We start from the raw sequence: 18,109 nt of genomic DNA, 5'->3' as shown, positions 1-18,109 counted from the left end.
GGCTCGTAGCGCGCGCAGAGGCTCCGTCCCATGTGTGGTGCAGGTATCAGGCCAGGAGCGTTTGGTACATGGGGCTCAGAATGTGCAGTGGGCTGTTGAGGATTCGCAGTTTGCTCCTGAGGCGGCACATTTATTGTTGGGGTCACCTCCCGGCTATGTGGTTTTTGAGAGGCAGGCTGGGGAAACTAGGGAGGCAAACGTGGTTTTTACTCATGGTGAGTTGGACTGCGAGGAGGTGGCACCTGTTAGGCATCAAGCTGTTTTGGGACAGGCTTCTGATACTGGCATGAGGGATGTGGAGGGTAATGTGGGTAGCCCATTGTTGTTTTCTACCCCTGGCTCCGCTGAGGGTCCTGCGTTGTCTGTGGGTGGGGGCTCGAGGGGGGAGGGTGAATGGGCACAGATGGGTGAAGGGAGTTCTGTTTCTGGTTTGGTTTCAGGACAGGAGGTTTCCGGGTTGGGTGGTTTCGGAGCTTATGGCTTCATGGAGTTGGATGTAAGTTTGCAAAAGGAAGGCAGGAACATATCGCAGGTGGGCCGTGCCCCACTGCCTGGTGATGCTAGTGTGGCAGGACGTACACGCGGTGCAGGGATTTCAGGGTATGGAAGGTCGGTTGTGGGTGCAGGGGCAGGTGTTTGCCAACCTGTCATGAGTGGTTCAAGGGGTTCTGGTTTGCATGGTTCTAGGATGGGGCCGTCTGGTGGTTTTCGGCAGGGGCGTGTTGGGCCTGTTTTAGGGGCTGGGGAGGTCCCAAATTGGTCAAGTGAGGTGAGAGGCCCATATGTTATGTTTGGCTCCCCTGGGTGGGATCATTTTGGCACTGCAAGTTTGGCGCAACGTGGTTTTCAGTCGGTGGATGAAGGTCAAGTTTGGGGCGCGAGGGCCCCTCTTCTGGCTTCCTCTCCGGCGGAGGCAGAGGGTAACTTGGACGTGAGCGATGAAGATGAGGTGATTGGTGATTCTCCGGTCCGGGGTCGCCCTATGAGGGGTTGTCCTAGAGGGAGTTCTTTGGACAGGTTGCAAGGGAGGGTTGTTGAGGATAATTTGCAGAGATCCAGGTCTGTTTCGGGTGTTGTTTTCAGGGACCCTAGCACACCAGTCCAAACTTTTTCTTTTCAGGATAGGAATAGGTGCGGAGGTCCAGACTTGGCAGGGCGCGGTCCAGTCCCATCACGCCAAGGGGAAGTGAGGAGAATGCCTAGCGCGGCCCTCTCTTTTCCACCGAGGGATCCCGCCGCGGCCAGCACACGAGGGTCTGGCGTGACCCCGCTGGCCCCAACGAGTAGCAGGTATAGGTGGCAGGCCTTGCCGGCGGCTAAGGAGCTACAGAGTCAACACACAGGGAGGTACGGGCGTGTACAGCCTGCTCCCCCTCCTGGAGTTTCACAATCATTTAAATGTACGGTGGTTGATACCGGGTTAGGTAAGACCCGTGGTGATTTGTTGCACACTACTGTCGATTCAGTGGTGTTGGACTACGACGAAGACAGTCCTGAAGAAGGTGAAGTGCGGGATCTGGAAAGGGGGGTGCCCTCTCATGTTTCTTCTAGTGTGTTACAGGCTCCAGTGGTCCAAAGTCAAGTGCAAGGGAGAAGAGAGCACGGCCCATCGAGTAGGGCGCCTCGCAGACCGGATGCATTGACCTCGGAGACACGGGCGGAGCCATCGAGAGTGGTCTCTCTGTTGCCAGGTGAGCAATCAGCCACACAGGCCAAACCTAAGATGGTGTCTGTGGGTACCGGTGGTGAAACTGAAGTGATTAGTAGTGATGGCCGTTTGGTTAAAGGTCGATATGTTAAAGACACAGCAGTTGGTACAGATGATGTGGTAGACATTCAGAACACAGTGGTAGGACATGTTATGGCTGGTGCTTCCAGCAAAGTTAAAGAGCCTGTGGCCAGTAAAGAACTAAAAATCAAGAAAATGCCTTACATGGGGGTTACGAAACCGTTAGGTGCTCATCTCATGTTAAGTACAAAGGAACGAATTTGGAATGGTGAGTATGTGGAACTACTGAAGCTACTCCACAGGGAAGTCCGGTCTAAAGAAGGGTCTAAGGAGGAGGAGTTTGAGCTGGCTAAACGCCCCAGAGTGCCTTTAACTATTGAAAACTGGACAGCTGCATTTTTGATTTATGCTAGTGTATATTGCGAAAAGTTCCCTGAGCGCAGCGTGTCCCTTTTTAAATACATGGACGTCATTCGCAAGGCCCAGATCACCGGGGGTGGTTTTGCTTGGTCTCAATATGATGAGGAATTTAGGGCCAGAATGGCTTGGGACCCGGAAGCTAAGTGGGGGGAGATAGATAATGACTTGTGGCAACACACAATGGGGTCAGCGTCAGGGGGGAAAACCATTTTCACGGCAAGTGGTTTGCCGTTAGTTTATCGGCCCTTTCAGGGGAAGCCCACCCGGGGAGGGGTGGGGGCCACTACAACCTTGTACTCAGGGTCTGGTTTCTGTTGGGAATTTAATAGGGGCTCATGTACCAGGGAGTATTGTAAATTTAAACATGAATGCTCAGGTTGTGGTAAGAAACACCCGTTGTCCAAGTGTTGGAACAATCAGCCATCGGACGGTACACAGGGAAAGCAAACAGTTTCAGGAACGTCAAATACGACTTCACAGTTTTCGGGAGGAAGGGGATACAGAGGTGCTAAGGGTGCTGGGTCCAAGGGCTCGTACGCCAGTTAATTTAGAAAGGCTGCGCATTGCCCTCCATGGTTTCGAAGATCAGTCAGCAAAAGTTACACTGTTGGAAGGTTTTCAGTTTGGGTTCCGACTCGGTTACTTAGGTGCTAGGGAACGGAGGTGGTCTGCCAATTTAAAATCAGCTTCTGAACATGCCACAGTGGTACAAGACAAACTTAATAAGGAAGTACATGAAGGGAGGATGGCTGGCCCGTTTCACGATTGGCCGATCCATAACTTGATTGTTTCACCGGTTGGAGTTGTCCCGAAGAAAGAACCGGGACAGTTTCGCCTGATTCAACATTTGTCATGGCCTGAAGGGTCGTCTGTTAATGATTTCATTGACCCAGAGGCAGTGTCTGTCTCTTACTCTTCGGTTGACGTGGCCATGTCACTTGTTGTGACGGCGGGCGCAGCCGCTGAGATGGCTAAGTGTGACATCAAGTCTGCTTTTCGGCTATTGCCTGTCCACCCGGACGATTGGAGCCTTTTAGGTATTCAGTTCAATGGTAAGTGGTACGTGGACAAGGCTCTGCCGATGGGCTGCTCCATATCATGTGCCTTGTTTGAGTGTTTTAGTACTTTTCTGCAATGGTATTTTTCCCATCAGTCCGGTCATACCCTGGTAACACACTATCTCGATGATTTTTTCTTTGTTGGATCCCCGGGCTCCGCGGAGTGCCAGAAGGCTCTGGACACATTCCAAGGGCTCATGGATGATTTGGGGGTTCCTTTGGCGCCCGAGAAAACAATGGGCCCTGCCACTGTCCTATCCTTTTTGGGTATTGAAATAGACTCTGTGAGTATGTCTGCTCGACTGCCGGAAGACAAAAGGGTCAACATGATTGAATTACTGGATGTGATGTTGTCAAAGAGAAAAGTGTTGGTGAAAGAGATTCAAGTGCTTTTGGGTCATTTGAATTTTGCCTGCAGAGTGGTGAGAGCGGGCAGGACCTTTTGTAGGAGACTGGGCAGGGCTTTGGCAGGTCATCATTTGCCCCACCATCGTGTTCGTCTGTCTGCTGGTGTCAAGGAGGATTTGAGAATGTGGAAGTTTTTTCTGAACTCCTTCAATGGTGTCCCCTTGGTCAGAGAGGTTGACTTTCAGTGGGATGTACAAATGTTTTCGGATGCTGCTGGCAGTGATGGTTTTGGGCTCTTTTGGAATGGCAAATGGTGTGCAGAACGTTGGCCTGATGAATGGTTGAATGGAGGTCGCAGCATCACTTTTCTGGAACTGTTCCCCTTATTGGTCGCCTTGACATTGTGGGGGGAGGAATTGGCGCACAAGAAAGTGCTGTTTCGTGTGGATAACATGGCGGTGGTGGAGATAGTGAATCGCCAATCGGCCAGGGACGGACAGGTGTTGAAACTTATGAGAGTTTTTGTTCTTGGTTGTTTGAAACACGATATTCATTTTCGTGCGTTGCACATTCCTGGTGTGGACAATGACATTGCGGATGCTCTGTCTCGTTCACAGTGGGAGAGATTCCGTGGTCTGGCGAAGGATGCGGACAGATCCCCGACTCCGATGCCGAGTCATCTGTGGCACGTCGGCGAGGTCGGGTCGTTCAATTGGTGGTAGGTTCTCTGTCTGTGTCCACGCGTTCTGCGTATTCCCTTGCGTGGAAGGAATTTCTGGAATCTGGTGCTGTCAGAAGGGAGGATCTGTCGAGTCGGTCGGATGATGTGGTCAACTTTATACTGGACCTCATGGATAAGGGTTTGACCAAAGTAACCATTGCTGGGAAACTGGCGGGGATTGCTTTCATGGGGAAGTTGTGGTGGGGCTATCCGCCATCTGCGGGGGAAATTGGTAGAAGGATGCTTGAGGGATGGGCCAGGGAGCAAGGGCACATTGGTAGAGCCAGAGCCCCTATATCTTGGCAAGTTCTGGCCAGGTTGATTACGGTTTTGCCTTTAGTTTGTTCAGATGATTTTGAGGCATGTCTTTTCTCTATGTTGATGGCTTTCATGTTTTTTGGTGCTTTCAGGGTATCTGAGTTGTTGGGTTCAAAGTATAAGTGTGGATTGTTTTGGAAGGACGTTTTCTGTTATGATGAGGGAGTTCATGTATGGTTGGCCAGTTCTAAAACGGATCAGACGGGGAAGGGGAAAGGTGTATGGTTACAGGCATGTGCTCCGAAGCTTACTTGCCCTCTACTGCTTGCGCGGCGCTGGCGTTCATTGTGTGGGGGTGGCGATGAAGTCCTGGTTTTCCAACATATCACTGGCGCCCCTGTAACACCTTATCAATTACGTATGGTTTTGCGCAAAGCGCTACAGCACATAGGTCTCGATGGCAATATTTATGGGACTCACTCTTTCAGAATAGGTGCTGCCACTGAAGCTTTTCACAGGAATTGGTCTGAAAGGGATATTAAGCGATTGGGGCGCTGGTCTTCTAACTGTTTCCAGCGTTACGTGAGGAGCTCGGCGGAGGAGGCGCATGCGTCATCCTCCTTCACAGGATTTTAACTCTTTTTTCTTTTTCAGGATCCGTTGCTGGACCTCGCTCCTCGGTGGTAACGGTCTGGATAGTGGGGCATTCATTTGTCAAGTGGGCCAGAGTCCAGGCGGCGAGGAGTTACTTTGGAGATCTACTTGGTTTCAATGATCGAATGTTTAACGTTCTTTGGAAGGGTAAAGGTGGGATGCTCTGGAGAGAGTTGATCCCTTGTTTGAACAACAACATGGTGGGCGGTGTCTGCCCGGATATTTTAGTTATTCATTTGGGAGAAAATGACCTATGTGCAACGAAAGGTGTAGTCTTGCTGCGAGCTATGAAACGAGATTTAGGCCTCATTAAGGAACGATGGGCTGGGTGTCACGTTTTTTGGACAGAGTTGATTCCTCGCAGGATATGGAGGGGAGCGGTGAATCCCAGGGCTGTCGATCGGGCTAGGAAGAAAGTGAATTCGGAGGTGTCTCGTTGCTGTAGGAGCCTTGGTTTCAGTAGGATTTCACACAGGGACATTAAGTTTGAGGCTGTTGAGTTCTTTAGGGATGATGGAGTTCATCTGTCCCGGGTGGGCATGGAACTTTACTTGTTGGAGATTCGTGAGGTTTTAGCCCGGGCTTTGGCCATGCAGCGTTGATTTTCTGGTTGTATTTCGCTTTGCGGTTGGGGGGCAGAAAGGGAGGCGTTGCTTCCCCCGCCTACCTTTCTGGGTGGCGGTGTTTTTGGGTATCATTACGGTTTTTAGGCAGATTGCTGGTTGAGTATTAGTTCAAGTATTTCTTTGACAAGTGCTGGGGTATGTTGGTCATGGTTTGACCGTTCAGTTTTGTGAGGGGGGGGTATCTGCAGGAGTGCAGGGTCAGGCAGGGTTTATGGTTATGGAGGACCTGACCGTTGTTATTGTAATTGTGGTTGGACGAATAAAGTTTTAACGATGACGTATGTTTGTTTAATGACGAAATGTTTTATTGATGATGTAATTTTATTGATGACGTAATGTTATAATGCTGTTATATTTTTATTGATGTATTGTTGGGAGCGGGAGGGCTAAAATGTTTTAGGGGTGGGGGAGGGTCCGGGGGGCTGAATTTGTAGTTATTTAATTATTTAGTGAGGTTTAGTTTTGTAAGGCGTTGCCAAGGTTTGTGTTTGTAATGTGCACCTGTGTCTTAATAAAGCGGCCTTTTACACACACAAACAACTTTTGGTCTACTTTTCTCCCACCCCTCGCCCTCTCTCCCAAGGGGGGCTTGGGGGAGGGAGCCGACCGCCGGGAGGTCTCCTCCCCCGGGCGGTTTGGGAGAGCAGCGAGGGGTGTCCCTTTAAGAGGGACAGAAGTTTCCAGAATTGGGCTGGTCCAGTAGGACCAGCATAGCCCAATTATAAACCCCCCGCCCACTGCCTACCAGCCACCATTTTAGGTTTGGTGACCTGGTGGCTAGGTGGGCTCATAGCTTTTTGTCCCACCCTCCCTCCCTCAATTTTTCGCTTTAAATGCTCCGCTTTTCCCCTCGCTGCTCAGTTTTTTCCCTATTTTTTGGGCGTTTTTTGCCCCTATTTTCTTTTTTAAGTAAAAGGCTGTTTTGTGGGCTACCGGTGTGCAGGGGTTGTTTCTCTTGTATTTGTATCCGTCGCTAGACACAGGTGCTGTGCGGTGTTTTTGGGTATCATTACGGTTTTTAGGCAGATTGCTGGTTGAGTATTAGTTCAAGTATTTCTTTGACAAGTGCTGGGGTATGTTGGTCATGGTTTGACCGTTCAGTTTTGTGAGGGGGGGGTATCTGCAGGAGTGCAGGGTCAGGCAGGGTTTATGGTTATGGAGGACCTGACCGTTGTTATTGTAATTGTGGTTGGACGAATAAAGTTTTAACGATGACGTATGTTTGTTTAATGACGAAATGTTTTATTGATGATGTAATTTTATTGATGACGTAATGTTATAATGCTGTTATATTTTTATTGATGTATTGTTGGGAGCGGGAGGGCTAAAATGTTTTAGGGGTGGGGGAGGGTCCGGGGGGCTGAATTTGTAGTTATTTAATTATTTAGTGAGGTTTAGTTTTGTAAGGCGTTGCCAAGGTTTGTGTTTGTAATGTGCACCTGTGTCTTAATAAAGCGGCCTTTTACACACACAAACAACTTTTGGTCTACTTTTCTCCCACCCCTCGCCCTCTCTCCCAACCCAGCTGAAACAACAAAACCAGTCAGACCGCTTCTTCACAACTATGTGCCAGATTACTGTGAGGAAACTGTGATCGAGAGCTGCAGGTGTCCTGCACTGACCAGTAGCGAGGTTACTTTTTAAAGTGTGTAATATTGATTATAAAACGTGGTCATAAAAAACGTACAAATATTTTAATTGAACTGCACGGGTATTGTTAGTATTAAATGGGCGCTCGTCTTCAAAAGTACTCGGTAGCCGGCTTTCATTCTGTTTCTGAGGTTCGGAGGGGCTGTTCTGTTTATTTCTCTGTGAAGGCATACCCCATATTGTTTAAGAAGGCTTCTTGTTTGAGCTTACGTAAATGTGTTGGCTTTTTCTTTCACTTTTTGCTGTTTTCCTTACTCATGGTTGTCAAGGGTTTCCCCGTGGCGTGTGAGGCTGCATCCACTTCTGGCTTTTTAGCTAACGAAACGTTGCATCCAGGGGCCTCATTTATGAGGCCGTGCGTGCCTTTTACGCCGCCGGTCCGTCATTTTTTGTGACGTACCAGTGGCGTAAACAATGTGCCTTGTTGCGCCATATTTACAAAGTGACGCATCTAGGTAGATGCGTCACTTTGTAAACCCCTGCGCTACATTATACCTGCGTCAGGTATAATGTATGCAAAGGGGGCGTTCACACGCAAAAAGCCTCGTAATAGTGACGCAGTGAAATCTATGAGATTTCACTGCGTCACTTTTAGGACGCTGTTGCGTCAAAATCTTGCGCCTGCCTCACAGCAGGCGTAAGACTGACGCAAGCCCTTTCACATGGGGCTTGCGCCATGTGAAAGGACGCATTGCTGGAGTTGCGTCACTTTTGTGACACACCCCAGCAATGCGTGACTTTTGCGCTTACAGGTACGTCAGAAATACTGACGTATCTGTAACTCCTTGCGACATGATGCGTCATATTATAAATATGACGCATCAATCATGTCGCAGGGAGAGCGCAGTGAAAAGTGACGCATCGCTGTTTTCACGCAGCGATGCGTCACTTTTCATAAATAAGGCCCCAGGGCTTTAGGTGGGATTCAAAAACTGGGGGGGTCTCTCAAAGGGGCGTGGCCAGTGTAAATAGGGGCGTGGCTTTAAACACTTACGATAAAAATCTGTGTTTAGAATAGTATGCCGCCCGACTTTTATTTTGCTGTTTCTGTCATTGCATGCAGATAGGTGATACAAAAAGTCACATCATACCTACAGGAAGTCAGGACTATTGGCTTGGTCAATGGTTATTAGTTGCATAAGATAAATAGGCCGCAACTATGGCTTGTATATAATATTGAAAACGCTTCCACTTAAAGCCCTGGAGACCCTAATGTTGCTGCTCCTGAGTTTTAGTAAGGGAAGGGAAATCCAGAGAGAAAATGACTCTCTTTAAAGGATTTCCCTTCCCCCACAACGCTCACCTGGCATGACCTCATGCTGTAACGTCTCCATTAGTGAGAAGTGAGCAGTGTGGGCAGCGCACATCGATGTGCTGCTGTCTCGAAACGGGTCTCTATCGGGCTGTTTTGCGCCCTGGCACTTTTTTGCGGACTGCAGTGACAGCAAACTACTGTCACTGCAGTCCGGAAAAAAAAAACACAGACGCCTGTGCCAGGGCTCAAAACAGAGCCCGATAGAGACCCGTTTCGAACCCCCTTTAAAAAACTGCCGGTGCTCAGACCCCTTCAGACCCGGCCCACTTAAAGCCCTGGTTGCATCCGAGAACGTCTAGTGGGTTTGTTGTAATCGTCATTACAATTATGGCGTTTATATTAAAAAAAAAGCGGCATATGTATGACTTTTGTGGGGCAGGGGAGCACATCAAATCACCTTGCTACGTTGCCCTGCATCACAGGGAAAGGGGAGGAGTGTGCAACAATTATCCACTACAGCCCATTCCTGTCCTTTTCAAATAGGGTGGATGAGAGGCAATATACTCATGCAAAACGAAAATAGGTATACAGATAGATACACACAAAGTCGTTGATTGCAGTCTTGAATAATTTATTTCAGTGTGCTCAAATTGGGGAACAGCGTTTACAACGAAACTTTTAGAACACAGGGGCATATTATCAAGGGGGTTTATCTCTGCTTTTTTGGCTTTAAAAGCCAAGAAAGCGGAGATAAAATTATCTCCCTATTACCTAGCTGTCGCTAACACCAGTTAGCGACAGCTAGTAGGAGATAGCGACCATCTTGGGCCCCACTTTGCATGTCAGTGATATTTATCACTAATGACATGCAAAGTGGGCGTGCCAAGATGTTAGCTACTGGAAACAGTCGCTAACATCGCTATCTCCTATTACCAACTTTAGGAGATATTTGCGCTAAGCGCGAATATCTCCAAAAGCTAACACCTGCCCTGAGCAGTTCTTAGCCATGTTATCCAATGGGAGGTGGATAACATGGCTAAGAGCATTAGCTCGGTAATGCATGAATATCGCTGACTTTTCAGCGATATTCATGCATTGCGGCCGTTTTTTATCGCATTTGCGATAAACCTTGGTAATACCCCCTTGATAATATGCCCCATAATGTCCCTTTTTGTGCTTTGCAGAGCTCAAACAATGACGCTCTTTTCACTTGTGAGCCCATTCCTCGGGCATTCCATGATATGATGTTAAACATTATGGGGCATATTATCAAGGGATTTATCTCCGCTTTTTTGGCTTTAAAAGCCAAGAAAGCGGAGATAAAATTATCTCCCTATCAGCAACAGGGTGCTAACACGCAAATTCGCATGTTAGCACCCTTTTTCTCTAAGCTTCCCCTTGCATCTCTAATGAGATGCAAAGGGGGCGTTCCAGAGAAAAATAATAGGAAAAATGTTGTTAAGTGACATTTCTCCTATTATCAAGGATTTCGCTAACCCTGTTAGTGATAGAAAAAGCAGCGCTAACCGCGGTTAGCACTGCTTTTTTTACACCTGGGACCTCATTTATGAAAAGTGACGCATCGCTGCTTGAAAACAGCGATGCGTCACTTTTCACTGCGCTCTCCCTGCGACATGATTGATGCGTCATATTTATAATATGACGCATCATGTTGCAAGGAGTTACAGATACGTCAGTATTTCTGACGTATCTGTAGGCGCAAAAGTGACGCATTGCTGGAGTGTGTCACAAAAGTGACGCAACTCCAGTAATGCTACATTTCACATGGGGAAAGCCCCATGTGAAAGGGCTTGCGTCAATCTTACGCCTGCTGTGAGGCAGGCGCAAGATTTTGATGCAACAGCGTCCTAAAAGTGACGCAGTGAAATCTCATAGATTTCACTGCGTCACTATTACGAGGCTTTTTGCGGGTGACGCAGATATAATGTGGCGCAGGGGTTTAAAAAGTGACGCATCTACCTAGATGCGTCACTTTTTAAATATGGCGCAACAAGGCGCATTTTTTACGCCGCTGGTGCGTCACAAAAAGTGACGCACCGGCGGCGCAAAACTGACGCAAGGCCTCATAAATGGGGCCCCTGGTATTTTCCTGACTTAGCCATGATATCCTATGGAAGGTGGATATCATGGCTAAGTTTGTGAGCCCCTATCATCAAGCTAACTCCAAACTTCGAGAGATTATCGTCGGTTTTCCAGCGATAATCTCTCATTTGGCAGTTAGCGTGAGGATTTTGATCACTTCTGAGATAAACCTTGCTAATAGCAAGTTATCTCTGCGATAATTTCCGGCGATGCTTAGCGTTAAAAAATTCGTTGCTAAGCCTCGTTAGCGATAAATATCGCTAATCGTTGGTAATATGCCCCTATATTTGCAATGGTGATTACTTTGCACGGTATACAATACATGTTAAACCTGAACATTTTCAAAGCTCAATGGCGACCAGATGCTGTCACATATTTGCTGATTGCTTTCACTATTTTGCGTCTCTTGCCCGCCAATTTCTTCTGCTCCCCCTAAGTATGGGGACTGTAGAAAAAGGTCTTTGTGGGGGGTTACTCCTACCTCTTGTGAGAATAAGCTATATCCTAGGTCTTCTGAGTCTGAGAGGTCCCCTAGTACACTATACCTGGACCCTGAGCAGTTCTCTTTTGGTAGAGTTTTCTTCCTAGTTTCTTTCTGTTCTGTTGCGGCCGGACCACTTGGGTCCGCCGTTTGTTTTTTAATTTTGATTTTATTTCTTTTTTTAACCATCTGCATTGGGCCCTCGGTGGTTTTTGTTTCCTCTTCTGAGGAGGTCTGTTCTTCTCTTTCCCTTTTTTCCTGTGCCCTGTCCTTGGCTTCTTTGATGATGTTATATATATCTGTAGGGATAAGAGTACAATCTGAATCTATTTCCCTATCTTCCACTTGTGAGTCTATGTCTGACATCCCTTTAACTTTCTTTTCACTTTCCTCTATTTCTGTCATTTGAGTTTCCTCTACTACCTGTGTACTTTCCTTGGTTTGTTCCTGTTCTGCCTGTGGGGTAGGGGTAGGTGCAACTTGTATTACTTGTTTTTTTGTGTTGGGTGTTTCCCCGGTGCCTCCATCACTAACTGTCTTAAAGATTATTGGTGCCAGTACTGCGGCGTAAGGTTTACTATCCCCTGGCTGGTGATGTTTGGCAGCTGCAGATGCCGCATATGAGAATCTTTGCTTTGGGCATGCTCTATAAAGGTGCTCTTTGGATCCACGTAGGTTACATGATTTGGGGGCATTACATTCGGTGTGTTTGTGGCCTATGTCCCCACAGAACTTGCAACCCTCATTTTTGCATTCTTCTTTAAGGTGGCCAAAACTTAAACAGTTCCTACAATATTGCGGTTGGCTTGGGTAGTTTAAATAGCCTCTGTTTGGGCCCAATGCAAAGGTTTGTGGGAGGTGGGTCATTCCCCCAGCAGGGTTTGGTTTAAGTATCACAAAAAAACTTTCTCTTGCCATTCCAGATTCCAAACTTATTTCTCTGTAATATACCTCCCCTCACCTTTGCGCAAAACCGGTTTAAAAAACATTCAATCTCCCATGTAGACACATGGGCATTGTACATATGGACAATTACTGGCACCTCCTTTGCTGCTGCCATAGCAGTAATTTTTACCCCCTTGAGGTTCTCATGTGAACACATGAGTGACACACCCTGTAAAAAAAAATCATATTTCAGCTCTGTAAAAAACGTGATTTCAAAAAAACCTCTGGGGCATATTACCAAGCAATAGCGATAATTATCGCTATTGCTTGGTTAGAGACAAAAATTTACCGCTGAGCTGCGGCGATTTTTATCGCAGATAAACCTTGGTATTACCAAGGTTTATCGCAAATGCGATAACAAACGGCCGCAATGCATGAATATCGCTGAAAAGTCAGCGATATTCATGCATTACCGAGCTAATGCTCTTAGCCTTGTAATCCACCTCCCATTGGATAACATGGCTAAGAACTGCTCAGGGCACGTGTTAGCTGTTGGCTGTTGCCCCTCTATCTTTGTTTTGCTGTACACATTTTAAATCCTTAGCAGTACATTTAAATACTTTTTCAAGAATTTCCTTCAGTACATACTCTAGGGGGCATATTATCAAGGGGGTTTATCTCCACTTTTTTGGCTTTAAAAGCCAAGAAAGCGGAGATAAAATTATCTCCCTATTACCTAGCTGTCGCTAACACCAGTTAGCAACAGCTAGTAGGAGATAGCGACCATCTTGGGCCCCACTTTGCATGTCAGTGATATTTAGCACTAATGACATGCAAAGTGAGTGTGCCAAGATGTTAGCGACTGGAAACAGTCGCTAACATCGCTATCTCCTATTACCAACTTTTGGAGATATTCGCGCTAAGTGCGAATATCTCCAAAAGCTAACACCTGCCCTGAGCAGTTCTTAGCAATGTTATCCAATGGGAGGTGGATAACATGGCTAAGAGCATTAGCTCGGTAATACATGAATAGCGCTGACTTTTCAGCGATATACATGCATTGCGGGAGTTTTTTATCGCATTTGCAATAAACCTTGGTAATACCAAGGTTTATCTGCGATAAAAATCGCCGCAGCTCTGCGGTAACATTTTGTCTCTAACCAAGCAATAGCGATAATATGCCCCTAGATCCTTTAGGGCAGATTTATGAGTTCTGGCGCATCTCTGCAAATCAGCAGGGATGCGCCAGAACTGATGCGTCACGCAATTCCCTCCTTGCGGCACCACAGATGCGCCGCATTTACAATGCGGCGCACCATGGTGCAAGGAAGGGCAGATGCGTGACGCATCTTGTGGTGTACGGGCGGCGCATTGCTGGAGTAGTGTCGCAAGTGCGACGCAACTCCTGCAATGTACAGAGGCCACCCATACATAATGTGGTGCGTCACTCCTTACGCCTGCTTCAAGCAGGCGTAAGGATTTGACCCAGCAGCATCGTAAACTGACTCATTGAAATCTTGTAGATTTCACTGCGTCAGTTTTACGGGGCTTTCCTACGAGGGAACGCCCACCCTGCGGCAGAACGCCCACATGAAACCTGACGCAGGTTTCATGTGGCGCAGGGCTTTACAACGTGACGCATCTGCCTAGATACGTCACGTTGTAAATAGGTCTCAGGAATGCGCCGCGCCACGTTTCCGCGCCATTGAGTGACGCAACGGCGGCGTAAACATGGCGCAAGTCTGACATAATCGCAAGTTTTTATTTCCCATCATATCTGTGCACTTTCTCCCTGTGCTTTGGGCAACATTTTGGCTCTGTGATCTTAGGGCCTTTTGTGACCGAGAGCCCCGTGATTGCCCACACCAGTTGAGGAAAGTTCCCAGTGCTAGCAAAGTGGGGGAATCTTTTCTTCTAGTGTGTACAGAGCTCTGCACCCTCCCAAAGGACCCTTGAGTACTTTCACAATAGTATTACTGTAAAATTAGCAGTTGGCAGTGAATATTATATAGTACACAATTTCAAAAGAATTCTACAAAGAGCTGCAGTTCCACTGGCCGTCCCTAGATGTCCCCGACGAGTCAAATGCAAATGCTTGATGAAAGGGTTTCAATGGTTTTGCATTTGACTCGTGAGGGACATCTAGGGACGACCAGTGGAACTGCAGCTTGATGTAAGAATAATTTCAATGTTTTGCATTTGACTTGTGAGGGACATCTAGGGACGACCAGTGGAACTGCAGCTCTTTGTAGAATTTTTTTGATATTGGATACTATAATAATCACTGCCACTGCTAATCTTGTCCCATAATGCTTTGCAGGGCCTTTGGTTGGGATTGTTTTTTGCCAATAACTGTGCTTGGGGTGGTCCTAAAATGATGGGATCACCACTGAAGTTCAACAAAATGTGGTTTTTGTTTATGCTCTTTGTGTTCAAGGCATCTGCTTGGTGCTCCCCCTAGGTTAGGGGGGACCCCAAAATCATCAGCTCTCTCATTTTCTAATAGTTTTATTGTTGAAGTTCATTCTTGTGAATTGGTTATATACTATTAAGCAAAACAATCTATGCAATAATCTTTTATTAACTATGTATTTTCATATCACCTTCTTGTGGGAGACACACTAATAGCAGACAGTCCCTGGTATTTGGATATATGGAAATGTGTGAGATTGTCATAGGGAAAAGCCAGTGCAAAGCCCATAGAATGCATTCTTCAAGTAGGGTGAATCAATGCTGCACTTTGCGCTGGCTTGCCTTACTGCCTATCTATGAGGACCTGCAAGGGTGCACAAGCTGGCTTTGCATTGCCTCATTGATATGAGTTGAGACCCTGCTTCACCAGAGCTTCATGATTAGTGATGCGCCAGCAGCGCAGTTCACTTGTACTTGTGGCCCACAGTTACGTAGGCGGGCTCGGCATGTGCGACTTGTAGGATCTTGTTGCACATATGTTATGAAGTATGGTGCAAGTATGTAGGCCCATCCCTACTACACATGCACTGTCTCTTCAGCCCAACACTAATAGGGCAACGCATTCCAACATATTTGACTGTCATGTGCTTGAGAAGTACTTACCAACCAGTATGCCAATTCCATATGTCCCATTCTAGAAGCGCTCATAATGGTGGAATTATGGAAGATGAAGGAATCATGAGCACTGCCCGGGTACTTTGCGAGGAAATTGATGAAGAGGCACAGATGGTCCACGATTGTCTGCAGAGTCACGGAATGTGTGTGCTTCCTATTGAGGTAAAGGTGTCATGTAGCCGCTGGAGGCACAAGTTGCACATGTGTGCAGCCCATTGCCCCAACACATGTGGAAATCCTGTAATGGAATAAAAACCTTGCTTGTTCTCCTGTTGTTGCTGCGTTGTGTTGGGGAAGACGAGGTACTGGGGTGTGAGGCTTATGATGGCATCCAGGATAGAGGGGAGGAATTTAGAGAAGGGTGGCAGGGGTACTCCTGCCACTCTGGCTGTCATTGGTAGGAAAGTTCCAGATGCCAGCATGTGTAGGAAAACCAGTAGCTTGGCCTGCAGATGGGTGTTGGTACAGCGCTGCGATGTTGACTACAGCCTTGGTGCAATCTGGTACAGGAGGAGGATAATGGACTCCTTCCTGAGCCTGTAATGGGCAATGACGTCTGTGAGAAGTTAGCCTGGCATATGATGTCCACTAGTTCTAGTGGGCACCTTGCACCAGTCTAAACAACCCTTATTGATGGTTGTTGTAAGGTCAACCTTATAGAAAGCTATCCTAGTGGTAGCATGGACCAGCAGTCAATAGGTTAAGACTTCAGAGAGCATGTGAAGCTGTTTGTTTTACCAATTATAATCCCTTGATACCAAATGAAAGGACACCACACAAGGTATATATCAAATATATATGTATTTATCCTAAACACAACCCTTCTGCACTCTTTTTGAGGTCAGAGGTCAAAGTACATCACAAGTTACTCAACTAGCATACGATAAGTTGCACAAAATACAGTAATGCCCTAGGGGCCTCACGAACCATATACTAAGAAAGTGGTATAAGAACCACATCTGAAATAGAGAGTAGGACTAGAGCCTGGGGAATCGCTGGGGTTCAACTGAACAACCAAAGGTTAGGAAGTAGGATGCCCACGGGAGACGCGTGCAATGTCTAAACATAGTCGCGAGTTACCATTGACTGAAACAAAGAAATTACAAAGTTACTGTTTAAGGGCACTTCCGGATGGGCTACGACAAAACCCCTTCAGACTAGGACACTTCGAGAGTCAAGACCCACAGGAGCACCGGACTACTCGTGTTACCTCACCCAGGGAAGCCGGGTGCATAGGTGCCTTTTGGTGTCGGGTTTCGTCGTCATTTTCTATGGAGATCTGCAAAGAAGTGCTGCAGGCGACCAGAGGAAAAGTGTCCGGGTGGATCCAAGGGTGGATCGAAGATCTGAAGAACCTGAAAGCAGAGGGGACAGAGTCTGGGTCACTAGCCAGTGACCAGGAAGGTACCAGGAAGGAACCAGGCGATGTTGCAACGATCTCAGGTGAAGAGGTGAAGCTTGTCTCGGCAGCCACGAGGTCCAGGAGGTGTCGACGACAACCAGGAGCTGGATTTGAGCTGGCCCACAAAGGATCTACTTGACTGTGGTGTTGGTATCCGGATTGGACCCAACAAGCCTTGTTAACCGCAACCCACGCAGGAAGTGAAGATTGGCTTTGGTGCAGACCAGCAAGGTCTGTGGCACTTTTCCTTTGCAGGAAAGCTGAAGCAAGCCTAGAGCAACCAGGAAAGCAGTTTAGTTTGAAAGAAAAGTCTTTAGGGGGCTCACTAGCCAACAGACTAAGAACTGGGAAGCCGTATCAAGCTGAAATGCAAGAGCAGGCCCCACGGGGCACTCGTGGAGTGTGGAGGGCTGAGCTTCGGTGCAAATGGTGCTCGGGTTTGGGGCTTTGCACAACTGCAAGTTACCTCAGGAGTCGATGCAGTTTGCAAAATGCAGGATATCCAGGGTGTCCGGTCCCGCGTCTCTCGTGTCCGCGACGGGTCTCAGCTTTGCTGTGGATGTGGGTCGGAGTCAGCGAAGTCTGAGAATCCAGTTCCTGTGCCGCTGAGTCTTCGATTTCCGGCAGGAGCATCGACAAAGCAGACTGGCAAGTTACTAGTGGTGCCTGTTTGCACAGGGTGGTCACTCCTTGACCACAAGGAAGATGTATTCCGTCTTCTAGTCAGAATAGAATGTCGAAGGTCCAAGAGTTCTGTATCAAAGTTTCGTTCCAGGATAAACTAAAGTCCTGGGGACACAGCTCCTATACTTATACTAAGCTAAGGGGCTGGATTACCTGCTAGGTCCCTCCTATGGGTGGACCTGGGAAGGGGGTGGTTACACCCCTTTCCCTTTGTCCAGTTTCGCGCCAGAGCTGGGACTGGAGTGCCCCAGTAACTGGTTTGAGCCGGGATATGCATAGAGCACCTTGTGTGCCCCAGGCAGTGTCTAGATGCATTCCCTGAATGCAGCCCTCCCTGCCCCAATACACAAAACCCCTGTCTGGGGAGGTGCTGGCACCTCCCTGGACAGAAAACCTATTGTCCAGGTCACCCTTCCTGGAGTTTCCCCCAGCAACAGGAGGTCAGACTCGTGTCTGTGGCAGCAGCATCCATTTTGTGATGCTGAGGCTCTGTTTAACTTTAACCGGGTAAAGCAGTAAATACATGTCTTCTCCCTCTAGAAGGGTGGAATGCTACCCCCGCCACCAGGACTGGTGGCGGGTAGTATTCCAAAGTGTTTGCCACCTTACACAACATGTTTTGATAAAGCCAAACCAAAGTTAGCATTAACCGCAAGGATTATAATGCACTTAAGAGTATATGGTATGACTATATCCTAGAACAGCTATAAGGAGATGGTTTCGAAAGCTGCAGAGGGGCTCAGCTCAT

The 18,109-nt window shown here is 47.6% G+C and overlaps 1 long non-coding RNA gene across 1 annotated transcript in view; it reads left to right on the top strand.

Moving 5' to 3' along the window:
- Positions 1-18,109, top strand: part of LOC144807867 (uncharacterized) — a 351,958-nt gene that overhangs the window by 318,215 nt on the left and 15,634 nt on the right. Inside the window, exon 2 of the long non-coding RNA XR_013606481.1 lies at positions 15,299-15,437. This is a non-coding gene — a long non-coding RNA (uncharacterized LOC144807867). The remainder of the gene's footprint in view (positions 1-15,298; positions 15,438-18,109) is intronic.

This window comes from Lissotriton helveticus, chromosome 1_2 (assembly GCF_964261635.1).
Source record: "Lissotriton helveticus chromosome 1_2, aLisHel1.1, whole genome shotgun sequence".
Taxonomy (NCBI): Eukaryota; Metazoa; Chordata; class Amphibia; order Caudata; family Salamandridae; genus Lissotriton; species Lissotriton helveticus.
The sequence above is the reverse complement of the archived record's forward strand: the minus strand, read 5'-3'. Positions and strand labels throughout refer to the sequence as shown.